Genomic DNA, 15228 nt, shown 5'->3' on the forward strand with positions numbered 1-15228 from the left:
GTTACATCTTATTGATTGCCTCCACCTTGACAATCAACTAATTGATAATATTTGGATCACTAAAGCAATTGTCATCCCTGCAAGTAGCAAGTTTGACATCAATGACAAAACAATGATTGAGGACATTCTTTACTAGTTCCATATATTATTCCAACAATTGTTCTTATGATCATTTCAATCATTTCCAACATTTGGGAGTGAAGACTCATCAAAGGCTAATGAACAAAAAGGAAATGAGGCAAATAAGCATCACAAGAAATAGGTTCTTCCTTAGTCAAGGTTTGAGGATTAAAGTTGATAGCTAGTTTTGCTAAAGTATTTGTAGGGATTTAGGAAGCAAATAGAAGATTGTAAACATATATCTATTAGTTCTTAACTAAATTTGATAGACATGTATATCCAATCTACATTTAAGCTACATTTCATAATAGTTTTCCTAGGCCTCGCGGACATTTTGCTTGGATTAGTTTAAGTTATATCTTTGGTGTTTTATGAACTCTACATTATGTATATCTTGTTTTGTATATATAAATGAAACTCTATCTACTCTAACCCCTTATTTATCAAAATAGAAGAGTAGACAACAAAATTTATATGGCTCATGTAATATTATCACATTACAGAAGATTTTTCAAAGTTTGTGTGACATTAAATAGAAGGAAGATTCTAATTGCTCATGTGTGGCGCATTTAACCATGATAGCAAATTCATAATCTAAGCATTCTACAACATTGTATAAATGAAAAACCTTGGAATGCTAAATTGTAGCCATCTTAAATTTTGTGATGAGCTATTCAATTGTAAATAGAAACTCATCAAGCACACCTTGATCAACTCACATCTAGAAACTTGTGCATGGTAAGGATAATGAATTTTCAAGAGACTATGTAATTAAATAAATTGTGTCATATTATAGTAACAAGTTCAAGTTTGATATTTTGTGTTTTAAATGGCGCTCGCTCCCACTCTTGTTCTTGCTCTAGCTTTTTCTTTCACGTCTGCATCTGCCCTAGTTTTTGCTCTTGCTTTGTCTAATCCCTTTGGCGGTGATGGTGCAAGTTGCGTTCACCAGGCTTCTCCTACCCTTTCTTAGGAGGTCTTTGAGGGAGGGTTTCGCCCTTTGCCCAAGGCAGGGCCCAACTCCTTTGCTGCTTTTTGGGCTAGGGCTCCTCCTGTTCCTAGTGGGGAGATTCGTTCCCTAGTTGCTATGGGTGGTTCTATCATTTCCTATGCAGATGTGGCTGCCTATGAGGCTGGTCTTGATGGTAAGGTTGTGCGTCTGGGGCCCCGTGTTGTTGAGCTTGTTGTTGTAATCCCATTGTGATCAATCTAGAGGTTGATCTTGTCGATGAGATTTCTACTTATGAGGACTTCTCTACTGCTTCCATTTTCTATTTTAGTGGCTTTTGGCCCTCTCTATCAGATCTGCATGCCTAGATTTCCAAATTTTGGGAGCCTATAGTTTCAGATATAGTCCAGATTTTCTCTATGGCAAGGGGCTTTTTCATTGTGAAATTTGCTTCTATTGATGATTGAAATGCCATTCTTTGGTGTGGTTTCTCCTGGGAGGAGAGGTTCCCCTTGATGGCGAAACCTTGGCTTGTGGATTTTGATCCATCGATTGAATCCTTTAACAAGATTCCTTTGTGGGTAAGGTTGCCTAATCTTCTCCTTCACCTATGGTTGGATTCAGTCTTGGAGGATGTGGGGGATGCCCTATGGGATTTCTTGCTGGTTGATACCATGTCTTCCAATGTGTTTCAAATGATGTATGCTCACAATCTTGTGGAGATAGAAATCTCTAAGGGGCTCCCATAAATGATTAAGTTGGCCTCTCCCAATGGCTCTTGGATTCAACTTCTTGATTATGAGGGCATTTCTTTCAGATATTGGAAATACCATAAGATTGGCTGACTTGTAGCGTGATGCTCCTTTGGAAAGGTTAGATCAAAGAAGTCACCTTCTTGGTGGAAGGGGGTTTCAAATGACCACTACACTATTCAAAATGCTCCCTCTATTGTGGTTGGGTTGGTTGATTCCTCTCAGGATTCTTTGGAGGAGGATTCTATTGCTGCTACTCATGATTTAAATGTTTCCCCTACAGTGGTGGCCAAAATAGTTGTCCCTTATTTAGATGTTGCTATTGTTGATTCGATTTTTGCTCCTCATGTGGCTCTGGCTTCGGGGGGAGTTGTTGCCCCTCTTTCGTGTGGTGATGGTACTTCTTCCCTAGCTGAGAGGGCTCTGGGGGCTGTTTGTGGTGTGGATGACTTTGCTTGGCAGAAGGCTACTGAGATGGTGGAGGATGGATGGACAATAGTAAAAGGAAAAAAGGTCAAGCCCTTTATTCCATCATTTGATATGTCTCTATGTCCTTAAAAAATGGGATCTAAATGTAAATCTTGAGGCTAGGATTACTTTTCTTGCTACTCGCTTGGTCTTTTTGAGGCTGCCCCATTTTGTTATGGTTCTCCTAGTCTTTTTGGCATGTTGTCTTGTAGTTTGACATGGTTCTGGATTAAATGTCTCTTTTTGTAACCATGGGGTTTCAAGATCTCATTTAAAACTTGTTTTGGTGGTAGTATAGCACTGTGTTATCTGTGAGGCCACCCTAGTCACCTTGTTTTGTCGGGCGACCTGTTTCAACTAAGGTTTGTTGTTATTATGTATGAGCTTCATTGAAAATTTAATGATTTGTAAGGGGTTTTAGGCGCCCTTCAAAACCCATTTTCCTTAATAAAAAATAAGTTCAATATTGATTGTATACAACCTTGAAAAGACTTGGATATATGCTAATTATTGAACAACGATTCTATCAATGGAAATCGGTATTCACTTTGTTGCATGCATCATCCACAACTTGATTCTTCAAATCAATTATATGTTTTTGAACTTTGGTTCTAAGGAGGCTATTTTTTTTTATGTTGCACTCAATTTTATTTTGGCTATCGACCAACCTTGATCCAAAGATGCATTATAGACCTTCCTGTGAAATGAAATAACAACATCGAAATGCTCAAGTTTCAATAATTACTTTTTGCCTCATGATGACTACAAATGTTCCTATTCCTTGTTGATTTGCTATAACTAATTGGAAAGTTGGTAGCTAAATTTAATCAAATCATCTAAATACTACTAAGTATCTTTTGTAAGTACATTCACACCATGCTTGTTGTGAGTGATTTCTATATTCAATTGTTTTAGATGTTTTGAATTTATAATTGAATTCCAAAATCACTCACAACAAGGAACATGGATTGTGAGAATATAATGAGTTTAACCATGCTTTTTGTGAGTGGTTTTTTATATTTAATTGTGCTAAACTTTTTGCATTTACCATTTAATCTAGAAATCACCTGCAACATCAATATGGACATGGTTGTGGAAATATGACGAGTTTAACCATTCTTGTTGTCATAATTGTTGTTAAGTTGTTACTTATAATCTCCACACAAATGAGGGTTTTACTTTGCCAAACTCAACATAAGTATGGGATCAATCACTTGATCTCCTTATAATTGAGGTTCTCTCAAGGAGAATATTAGTTGTAACATTTTTAAGTTTTAATTTTTTTGTATAGAATCTATTAGCATGAAGGCTGACAATATTTCTGTGGGGAGTATCATAGCAGTGTTGAACACATGATCCAAAGCTTCTGTGTTGCGTTCATGACAATGTTTGTCATTGATGTCAACGTATACCTTATTCTGTGAAGATTACTAGAGATAAAGAGCAAGAATTGTTTGTGTTGTGATGTGGAGCATAATTAGACTCAGAGGTTTATTAGACGTGGTTCCCCCTGATTATTTCTACAGGGATTTGGCGGCAATGCCCACAAGATGAGGTCAAGTGGTAGCACCCTTATAGGGTCTTGGGGCAACACCCCACGTGTGGTCCCTATCCCAGTACAAGATGGGGCCTTTGTGGGGGCAAAAAATGACCTTATATTGTAGAAGGCATCGATTGCTATTTTTCTATTGAATGACTTATTCTAACCCTAATTTTGTAAGCCATAAAAAGTTTGTATAAAATGGCTTAGGGTTAGGGATTACATAATGTATGGTGATATTGTAGCTTCTTGCAACAGTATTGAGTTGTAAGTGATTATGAATCAAAATCACTGGATAATAATAATATTGGACTTGTTGTTGGTGGATGTAGCCTAGGGATTGGGTGAATCGTGTTAAATCTTTGCGTCTTGTGTTCTTTTTTGTGCGATCTATTATTTTATGATATTGGTTATATTTTCTTGTAACTGCTATTTATGTCCATGGTTAATTGTAGCACACGGTATCAGAGCCAGACTGCGTTCATTTTTTTAAGCCAGACCGTCGTCTTTTTATTTATGTTTTTTTGAAGCCATCCTTTGCAGGGAGGTCTCATAGTTGAGTGGGCATCTAACACTTGAGTGGGAGCAATGATAGATGAGGGTAAGCCAAAGGTTGAGAAGTATAATAGGCATAAATTTCAATTATGAAAATGTAAATGGAGGACTATCTTTATCAGAAGGATTTATGGAAGCCATTGGAAGGAAAAACCAAGAAATAGGGAACTATCATAGAGGAGGAATGATAGGTTCTAGATAGAAAGACACTTGAAAGTATTCGATTATGGATGGCACCATCAGTGACATTTAACATTACAAAAGAAAAGATGAAAGAAGAGTTGATGCAAACCCTAGCAACGTTGTATGAAATTCTCTCCACTTCAAATAAGGTATTTCTCATGATGTGTTTATTTAATATGAAAATAGTAGAAGGTGGATCTATTGCAGATCATTTAAATGAGTTTAATACAATTACTAATAAGTTATCTTTTGTAAATATTAATTTTGATAAAGAAATTATGGCTCTCTTGACTTTGATTTCTTTGCCGAAAAATTGGAATGACTTGGTAATGGCTATGACTAATTCTATTTTTAGATCTAATACCCTGAAATTTGATGATGTGATTAGTGTTATTTTGAGTGAGGAAACTTGTAGGAAAGTTTTAGGTGGATCTACATCAAGAAGTGCTTTGAATGCACAAAGCAGAGGCAGAATGACTAAGACAGTAAACAATTCCAAAAATCATGGAAAATCAAAGGGAAAGGATTTTCAATCCAAATAACCAAGAGATTGCTAGTACTTTGGTAAATTGGGGCATAACAAGAAAGATTGTTGGACTCGAAAGAACAATGAAGGAGACAAACAAGATGGAAACAAGGAGGTAAATGTGATAAATAATAAATCCGAACATGATGCTTTTCTTCTTTCTTTAGAAACTATTGATGATTCTTGGGTTTTAGATTTTGGGGCTTCATTTCATGCTACACCCCATAGAGGTTATTTTATTGATTATGTCCAAGGGGATTTTGGGCTTGTTTAATTGGGAAATAATGAACCCTGTTAGATTGTTGGAAAGAGAAAAGTTAGGATTAAGTTGTAGAATGGGAATCATTGGCTACTACATGAGGTAAGATATGTTCCAAGGCTGAATAGAAATTTAATTTCAGCAGGGCAACTTGGTGATGAGGGTTACGTAGTTATTTTTAATGATACAAATTGGAAGGTTTCAAAAGGTTCCCTTGCAATAGCAAAAGGTGTGAAAGTAGACACTTTATATCTTTGTAGAGGTCATACTATTCTTTCTACTTTCATTGTTTCAGAGAAAAATGAATATTCATGAACAATTGTTGTAATTGACTAGAGAAAATAAAAAATTGTTGTAGATTCTGATACAGTGCTATGGCGCAACATACTTGGGCACATGAGTGAGAGAGGTATGAAATTATTTCATTCAAAGAAAGTTTTACCAGGTATGAAATGTGTTAGTATGGATTTCTGTAAAAGTTGTGTGTATGGAAAACAAAAGAGTGCGAGTTTTGTGAAAACTGGGAAAGAAAAGAAAAATGAGAAATTAGAGCTCATGAATACAAATATATGGGGACCAACTTAGGTATCTTCCCTTAGGGGCTCTCATTATTGTGTTGCATTTATTGATGATTCAACTAGAAAAGCATGTGTTTATTTCCTTAGAAAAAAATATGATGTATTTCAAACTTTTAAGTAATGTAAATGCTTGGTTGAAAATGAGACTGACAAAAGATTAAAATATCTTAGATCTGATAATGGTGGTGAATATTGTAGCAAAGAATTTGGAGATTATTTCTCCATTAATGGTATTCAAAGACAAAAAATCATTTCAAGGAATCCACAGGAAAATGGAATGGCTGAACACATGAACAGGACAATAATGGAGTGTACAAGGAGCATTAGGTTGCATGATGGGCTACTCTTAAACATGTGGGCAGAGGTTGTCAATACTATTGTATATTTGATTGATAGAGGTCCCTCTAGTCCTTTGGTTTGTGGTATTCGAGAGGAAGAATGAAGTGGTAAGAAGGTGAGTTATTTTTTTTTTTTTCTGAAAATAGAACCAAGTTGGAAGCTAAGTCAAAGAAATGTCTATTTGTTGGATATGACATTGATGAATTTGGTTATAGGCTTTGAGATTTTGAAAATTGTGAAATTGTAAGAAGCAGGGATTCATATTCAATGAGAAAGTGTTGTACAAAGATTTGTTGCAAAAACATGAGAAAGAAAATGATTATGTAGTGTTGGATGATAATTCAAAAGATGATGTTCCAACAGTTCCTCATGATCTGCAACAACCGCAACAATAAATACCACACACCCCTGTGTGTGTTAGATGGTCAACAAGGCTAAGTAGACCTCTAGAAATTTTTTCTCTTTCTTTGTATTATATTTTACTCACTGATGTTGGTGAACTTGAATATTATAATGAAGCTGTGTAGGTGGTTACATAGATTCAATGAGACTCTACAATGAAAGAAGAAATGAACTCCTTGCTAAAAAAAGAGACTTGAGATTTATGTAAGTTTCCTACAAGTAAAAGAGTTTTACAAAATAAATGGGTTTACAGGTTAAAAGAAGAGGATGGAGGTAAAAAATGATTTAAAGCAAGGTTATTGGAAAAAGATTTGCAAAGAAAAGGGACATTGATTTTGATGAGATATTTTCTCCTATTGTTAAAATGATTTCTATTTGCACTATTTTAAGCATTGTGGCTATTGAAAATTTGCATTTGCATTTGGAGTAGCTTGATGTTAAAACAACCTTTCTTCATGGTGATTTGGATGAAGAGATATACATTGCACAACCATAGGGATTTGAGGTCAACGGTAAAGATAATCTAGTGTGCAGATTGTAGAAAAGTTTATATGGCTTGAAGCAAGCACCTCGACAATGGTATCATAAATTTGACAATTTTATGCATGAGCATGGATATTGTAGATGTCATTCTGATCATTGTGTTTATTTTAAGAGGTTAGATGATGAGAACTACATTATTTTGTGTTTATACGTTGATGATATGCTTGTAGTTGGGTCTAACATGGATCACATTAAAGGGTTAAAATAACAGTTAGCACATTCATTTGCTATGAAGGATTTGGGGGCAGAAAAATAAATCCTTGGTATGTAGATTTGTAGAGGTAGAAAGAACCAAAAATTGACTTTGTGTAAGGTTGACTATATTGAGAAGGTGTTGTAATGTTCCTCTATGGAGAATGTGAAAGTTGTCAGCACATATTTATCTGGTCATTTGAAGAGGAGGATAAGATGTCCAAGGTACCATATACTTCAATTGTAGAAAACTTGATGTATATTATGGTATGTACTAGGCTAGATATTGCACATGCAATGAGAGTTGTTAGAAGGTATATAAGTCATCCAAGGCTTGAGCATTGGAATGCAGTTAAATGGATTCTCAGACATTTGAGAGGAACATCTAGTAAGTGTTTACATTTTGGGGGCTCCACTACTAGTTTACAAGGATATGTCGACTTAGATTTGGCAAGGGATATTGATACCAAATGGAGTACTATAAGTTATGAATTTTCTAATGGTGGGACAATAGTGAATTGTATTTTTGGGTTGTAGAAGGTTAAAGTGTTATCCACTACAGAGGCAAAGTATGTTGCTGCTACAGAGGTAGTAAGGAGATGACATGGCTTTAATTCTTCATGGAAGAATTGGGACACCCACATAGGGATAATTATTTGTTTACAAATAGCCAGATTGTCATTCATCTTGTGAAGAATTATGCTCTATGTTCAAAGACAAAACACATATAGTTGTGGTACCATTTCATTCGGTCAGTTTTAGATGATGGATAGTTAAAGCTGGAGAAGATACATATAGATGATAATCCAACAGATATGTTTACAAAGGTAGTAACAAGGGAGAATCCGATCTCCTATTCAACTTTGGTTTTTTTTTTTTTCTTGTAGACTTTAAAAAAAAAAGAACAACAAAGTCTAGGGTGGTTTGATATTCCAGTAAAGCTACATGTTTATCAGTGCTATGATCAATCTCCAAGTGGGAGGTTGTTGTGATGTGGAGCCTAATCAAATTTGAAGGTTTATTCAATGCATTTTCCCCCTTGATTATTTCTATAGGGGTTTGGGGCAGTACCCCCAAGATGGGGTCAAGTGGTAGCGTCCCGCAGGGTCCTAGGGCAACACCCCAGCTACACTCCCTGTCACATTAATAGGTGGGGTCAAGGGGCAATGCCCTAGTAGGGTTTTTGGGAGTAGACCCCCAAAGCCAAAAATGACCGTATATTGTAAAATGCATCGATTGCTATTTTTGGATGACTTATTCTAGCCCTAATTTTGTAAATGACAAAAGCTTGTATAAAATGACTTAGGGTTAGGGATTTCATAATGTATGGTGGTATTGTAGCTTCTTGCAGCGATATTGAGTTGTAAGGGATTGTGAATTGTAATCATTGGAGAATAATAATATTGGAGTTGTTGTTGATGGATGTAGCCCAAGGATTGGGTGAGCCATGTTAAATCTTTACGTCTTGTGTTCTCTTCAATGCGATCTATTATTTTATGATATTGGTTATATTTGCATGTAATTGTTATTTATGTCCATGGTTAATCCTAATAGTTTGGATTGTCAATGATCAATGAGTTGAGATGCATGCTCTTAGAAATATGCTCATAAATTCTTATAGATTCTATAGTTAAGTGAGAAAATAGAAATATGGAGATATGCCATAGTTATGTGATGTTTTCTGAAGGTAATTTTCAAAGAGAGGTTATGGAAAGTGGTAACTTGTAAATTGATCATAGATTTTAACAGAGATGTAATCTGGTTAAGCGAGATTGGAGGAAAGTTAGATATATGTTGAAGATGCTAAGATCCAAATGGCGAAAATAGATGTTCATTCTGTGAGGTTTGGTGAAGATTGGTCATAAGTTATTTCTTGTGAGTCGACTATTACAAATATCTTTGGAAAAGAGTATTATTGTAATGTAACATGTAATGTAATATCTTAAGGATGTCCTATATTATTATTTTAAATTGGGAAAGCCTCAATGCCAACACAATATTTGTTTTAGGACTTGGTATAAAGAAAATGTCATTTTCTTGTGGATAGGTATCTAGTGCAAATGTTTTGTTATCAATGAGATCATTTTTTTGGTTATGCAAACTTGGAAGTGAATTTGTATTAGATCATTGTAGAGATTGTATTGATGGTGTATTATGAGATTCAAAGGAATTGTATCGGAAAAGGAGTTGCTATTTAATCAGGTCAAAGATCTTGGATATGCTTATTTGGAAGATTGTCTAGTGAAGATTGTTTATGGGGCTATTTGGACAGTGGGTTTAGTTTTCCTCCTTTCAACTCCTAACATGGTCACACAACTCATAACAGGGTTGAAATCTCCTAACATGGATTCAAAGTCTCCTAACAAGGACTCATATGTACTGATTGTATTTCATTGCCCCCTAACAGAGTCTATCCTTTCATAAGGAACTTTTATATTAGTACATTATCTTGTGGGCATCATTCCTATTGGGGTTTCCCTATTATCAAGGGTTTCCCTAATTAACATATCTGGTGTTATTGTGCATGGTTATCTTTCTATGGCAGTTGCATCTATTGTTTACATGTTTCAGAATTAATAAAGTTGTTGAGAATTACATAACTAATTCACACCCCACCTACACTTATCTTGGTGGACTTTACTTTCTAGCTGAATCCACTAGATTTGGTAGGTTGTTTCAAGTACACACATTGCAATATTTATAGTTTATTTCTATCGATTTATTTTCATTGTTACATTTTCTTTTTGAGTAGTAACATTTATTATCAATAACATGTTCCTCTAGACTGTTACTTTGTGAAGCCTCTTTTTTTTGCTATATGGGTCTAGATGCAAGTCTTCTTTTGTTGAGCTCAAGTGAGGACTGATGATTATTTCTTTCCCCTCTTTGCATTAAGCAAGTTTGTGCCCATTCACCTTTTTCTTTAGACATATTATAATGGTTGCTATGATCAAACCCATTACATGACAATTCCATATACTTTTGACTTCTTGGATAGTCCATTGTGAAGTGGCCACATTTACTACACTCTAGACATTATATAATAGGCAAACTTTTAGACTCATTAGATTGAAATTTTACTTCCCTCACTATTGTTGTTAAATCTATTATTTAGTTCTTGGATTTTGATAACTACTATGGTTTGTATTATTAGTGTTTTATGAATTAAATGGCATGCTTGGTGCAATAGCTATAATTCACTTTACATTAGAAGTACATATAGACTTGCTTTTCAAATTGCATGGGCATTCATTAGTTGAATGACCATGTGGGGAAATGACCTAGTAGTCACCCATGTACCAATGATTGTTATGTTCTTGTGCACTTAAACCCAAACCACTATCTTTCACTAGTACAAAAACAACAATATATTACTAAATAAACTACTAAAAATTGTAGATATGTGACTAATTTTGATCACGTGACTAATGGTAGTTTATTGCCGGACATTTATCTCCCAACCAAATTTATGACTAAACTATTTTAATCATTAATTAGGTCATTGATTTAGTAATTTATTGTTGTCACTTGGTAACTTATATGGTAGTTTATTTGGTAATTTCAGTACTTTATTTGGTAGTTTTTTGGGTAGTATATACGGTAGTTTATTTGATAGTATAGTTGGTAGTTGATTTGATAGTATATTTGGTAGTTTTTTGGGTAGTATAAATGGTAGTATATTTGGTAATTTATATCGTAGTATATTTGGTAATATATATCGTAGTATATTTGGTAATATAATTGGTAGTTTATTTAATCATTAATTTAGTCATATTAGGGCACGATGGAATTGAACCACCATCCTCCTACTTTTAAAGTAGGTGCTCTTCCATTGAGCTATTACCCTTTAAAGAATAATGTAAAAAATTGACAAAGTTGTCTTCCCAACATTAGATATACCATGATCATCATCACTGTAACATGATATACTCTTCTCAAAGAACACAAATTTTAGTTATTATGAAAAACAATAATCTAAATCTTTATCAATAACAATTCAACAATTTTAAATTCTTCTCTTCAAGCATTTTAAAATTATATTTCATGTCAATTACACTTCTCTAAATTATTGTAGTGATAGACTCGTATAAAATATAATTTGGAGCACTTTGGCCACACACAAGTAAAAATATACAAATGATTATGCAATTTATGTCAAGAAATAGACCTTTGCATTAGATAAAAATATCAAACCCCATTAAAAAATCACATCAAACCAATTGTTTTTTCTTTTTATAGTCTCTGCAATAATTGAGACTAGCTTGCGTGTATTGCAAAAATAGAGTCACTTGCTGTAACGATGAAATGTAATCACCATAATAATACCAATGTTAAGAGCATGCAAAATCCGCATATAGTAAATGTACAGAGGACACGTTGAACTATGCCAACTCCTACCATGACCTAAGAGATTATTTTTTGGGAGGAAACTTTTGTGTGACGAGAAAGCAAAAGACTACAAAAAAAAATTGATCCAATATGCTTCAACTCCAAAAAAGACAATGTAGCAAAATTTCTTGTCCCTGTAATTCCATTGTTAGACAAGTCCAAACCCATTACAACAGCCGAGACATGAATGTGTTGAATAATATCTATTGAACCTTTGACTCAATTAATTTTGTTGAAGAGATTGGAACTATATGTGACAAAAGAGAAAATATAATCAAGAAAATAAAATATTAACATCATATTTACACTCTGTATGAACAAAATCTTGAATTATATTCAACACAGTTAGAAGGTGTAAATAGGGTTCATTAAAAATCAAAACAAAAAAAAAAGGTTCAAGAAATATAAGCTTTGCCAAGACAGGATTTAGAACCTTGGTTAAATCATTATTAGCCTAATAAGAATATTGAGACCACTAAAAAAGTCTCAGCCTAAACATCTTGTATTGCCTACAGGTCCTTATCCCTCCATGTTGCCACAACTGAACAATACAAAGAAAGAACAACAATAGGACTAATTTGTTAGAAAAGCCATGAATCTTGAGGCATGAAAATTAACAAGAAATACAGATTTCGGATTAAAAGATGATATCTTACCTTTGCAAGTGACGACTTCACTAGCAATTTTTGCAAGAGATAGAAGAACTCTATCATCTCTACTCTAAAAATTCTTGCTGAAAGAATCAATTTCTATTCCACTCTCTATCTCCATTCTCCAAACAACAAAAAAGAAAAAAGATTTTTGCTTCTCTTCTAATTGCTTAACCTTAAAATATCTTCTTTACCAATATTCTGAGCCCTTGGACATAAAATCATTAATCAATATGTTGGACGGAGACAAAGCATAGAAGAAAAAGAAAGATAACAAGAGCTTTGATTGAGCTAGGGTCCCTGCCTTATGTGCAAAATGAAAGCTATAGCGTAACATAGAAAGGGAAATGACATGAGGAAGAATATGGAAGGAATAAGAGTTTGAAGGAATAAGAATTCTAATTATTGAAAGGGGTTGCTTGTACTTTTTACTTTTGTGTTGTATTTAAACTATCCCTTATTTTTTATCTCACTTTAACCATTTTCAAATAAAACAATCATTTTATAATAGTTTCTACTAGTTTATGAAATATTATTCATTGAAATATTTTGAACTTCATTGAAGAATTGATTTTTTACATAGCCAATAATCATTACATAGATCAAATTTAAAAAATACTACGTACAATATAATATTAAGATCATGTAAATAATCATAAAATCATAATTTGATTAAATTTTTTTCTAGTCATTAATTAATCCTCGATGATATTAGATTAAATAAAATAATATATTATATAATAATCATAGATATATGAATATTTAATCAACTTCTATTTTCTTTTTAATGAAATAATACAAAAATATTAAAAAATGACTCCAGATATAATCAATTTGAGAATTTGAAATAAAATGTTATATAGGTAGGAATGTAATAGTTTCTCCAGGATGTTTCTAACAATTTCTGATCGCTTCCATGCAATAGCAATAGATATCTATGTAAATGATTGCGGGCAAAATAACTTTCCCAATATTTCCCTTGGCGAGAGCACACAAATTCATTAATAGTATATGTTTCTAACAATAAAAGAGTCATCCAGTAATGTTTATGTTGATGGCTATTATGGGACTACTTTTCCCTACTGTTCTCCATTCTACACACACATAACTCCATGCTGGACGATCAGAGTTAGCGCTTTCAAGGTTTACCAGCTGCATCATGCTCATTGTATATGCAGTCTATCTATTCTTCCAATTGAAGCGTCATCGAAATCTTTATGAATGCTGTAATGACGGTGATGATGAAGGCGGTTATGAGGCAATAGATTCTCCACATCTAAAATTTTGGGAAGCAATATTAGGGCTTGCTATCTTGACTGCATTTGTTTCTTTCCTTTTAGATTATCTAGTCAATGTTATTGAGGGGGCATCTAAGAGTTGGAATATGCCAGTTGCATTTATGAGTGTCATCTTACTCCCAATAGTTAGGAATGCTGTTGAACATGCAAGTGCAATAATGTTTTCCATGAAAGATAAGCTGGACATTACATTAGGTGTTGCAATTGAATCCTCAACACAAATATCAATGTTTGTGATCCCTTTCTGTGTGATGGTTAGCTAGATCATGGGAAAGCCCATGGATTTAAACTTTCATGTTTTTGAGACTGCAACACTTTTTATCAATGTTATTATGGTGGCATGTCTACTTCAGGATGGCATGGCAAACTATTTCAAAGGGCTGATGTTAATATTATGCTATCTGATAGTTGTTGTAAGCTTCTTTGTGCACATTGATTCTAAAAGTGATGGCGATTCAGGAGATGTTTAAAATGATCTGGTACTTGAGGAAATAGTGTACATAAGGGCATTCAAGTTGCATAAGATACTTTGGTTTACCAGACTGCCATAAGGAAAGCTTTAACGAAGGAAAGCTTTCTCAGTGCTCATCTGGCTACCCTCGCATCAATTTTGAAGGAGAGCATCTTTTTGCCATGTGATCAGAGAGGACAACCTAGATTTCTCTTAAACCCTTGCTCATTCCTCTGTTATTTATACATATATTTTTGTCACATTTTGGCCTGTCAAGAGCTAAACATCAGCAGCAAAATACAGTGTTAGAAGGACTCGCTGTGTTCTCAAATTTTAACCCTGGGTTGGGTTATATCACTCCAGAAAGTTTCAGGGACTGCTGATACAAGACATACATGAATCTCCCTTTGTTTCCCTGTCAACCATCGTTAATTACTGTAAATCATACGGTAAAATATTTATCATCTGTATAACTCCTGCAAACAATAAAATATCAAATTTGGAGCAGATTTAGTTTATCATAAGCAATGGGAAATGGATTATTTTTTCCTAAAACTAAAATGACGCTATTCAGTTATTTAAATTTTTTATGAGGATTGAAATTGGTATCATGGTAAGCAAATCTCCACTAGTTTTGACATCGACAGTGCAAGCAGAGGATGGATTTTACTTTCAACTATTCCAATTTCCCATTACAGTATGCATTGCCAATTGGACTCCACAAAAGCCATTGGACGAAGATATTTACAGGTAATGCCCTTTGGAATCAACCAGAAAGAATTAACGGGGAGAAGGTATTAGGCTATAAAAAGCATCTAATACATCAATCAGCTCTATAGTTCTGAAATAAAACAAAATTTAACTATCAATAAACCAATAAATATCTCAATCATGTATAACATGACTGCTCATCCATTCAATTAAAGAAATTAAATCTACAAATAAAGATTAGGGCATTATTATTTATTCAACTTATTGATCCATTAATAAATGGACATTGCACTCTAATCATTGTTCTTCATAAGTCCAATAGT

General features: G+C 34.0%; 1 pseudogene; it reads left to right on the forward strand.

Annotated features, from left to right (window-relative positions):
- Positions 1-949: 949 nt before the first annotated feature.
- Positions 950-14257, forward strand: LOC149564212 (vacuolar cation/proton exchanger 3-like; annotated as a pseudogene).
- Positions 14258-15228: the final 971 nt, after the last annotated feature.

Source organism: Cupressus sempervirens, chromosome 4 (genome assembly GCF_028749045.1).
Source record: "Cupressus sempervirens isolate cs-2001-9-10 chromosome 4, ASM2874904v1, whole genome shotgun sequence".
Classification (NCBI taxonomy): domain Eukaryota; kingdom Viridiplantae; phylum Streptophyta; class Pinopsida; order Cupressales; family Cupressaceae; genus Cupressus; species Cupressus sempervirens.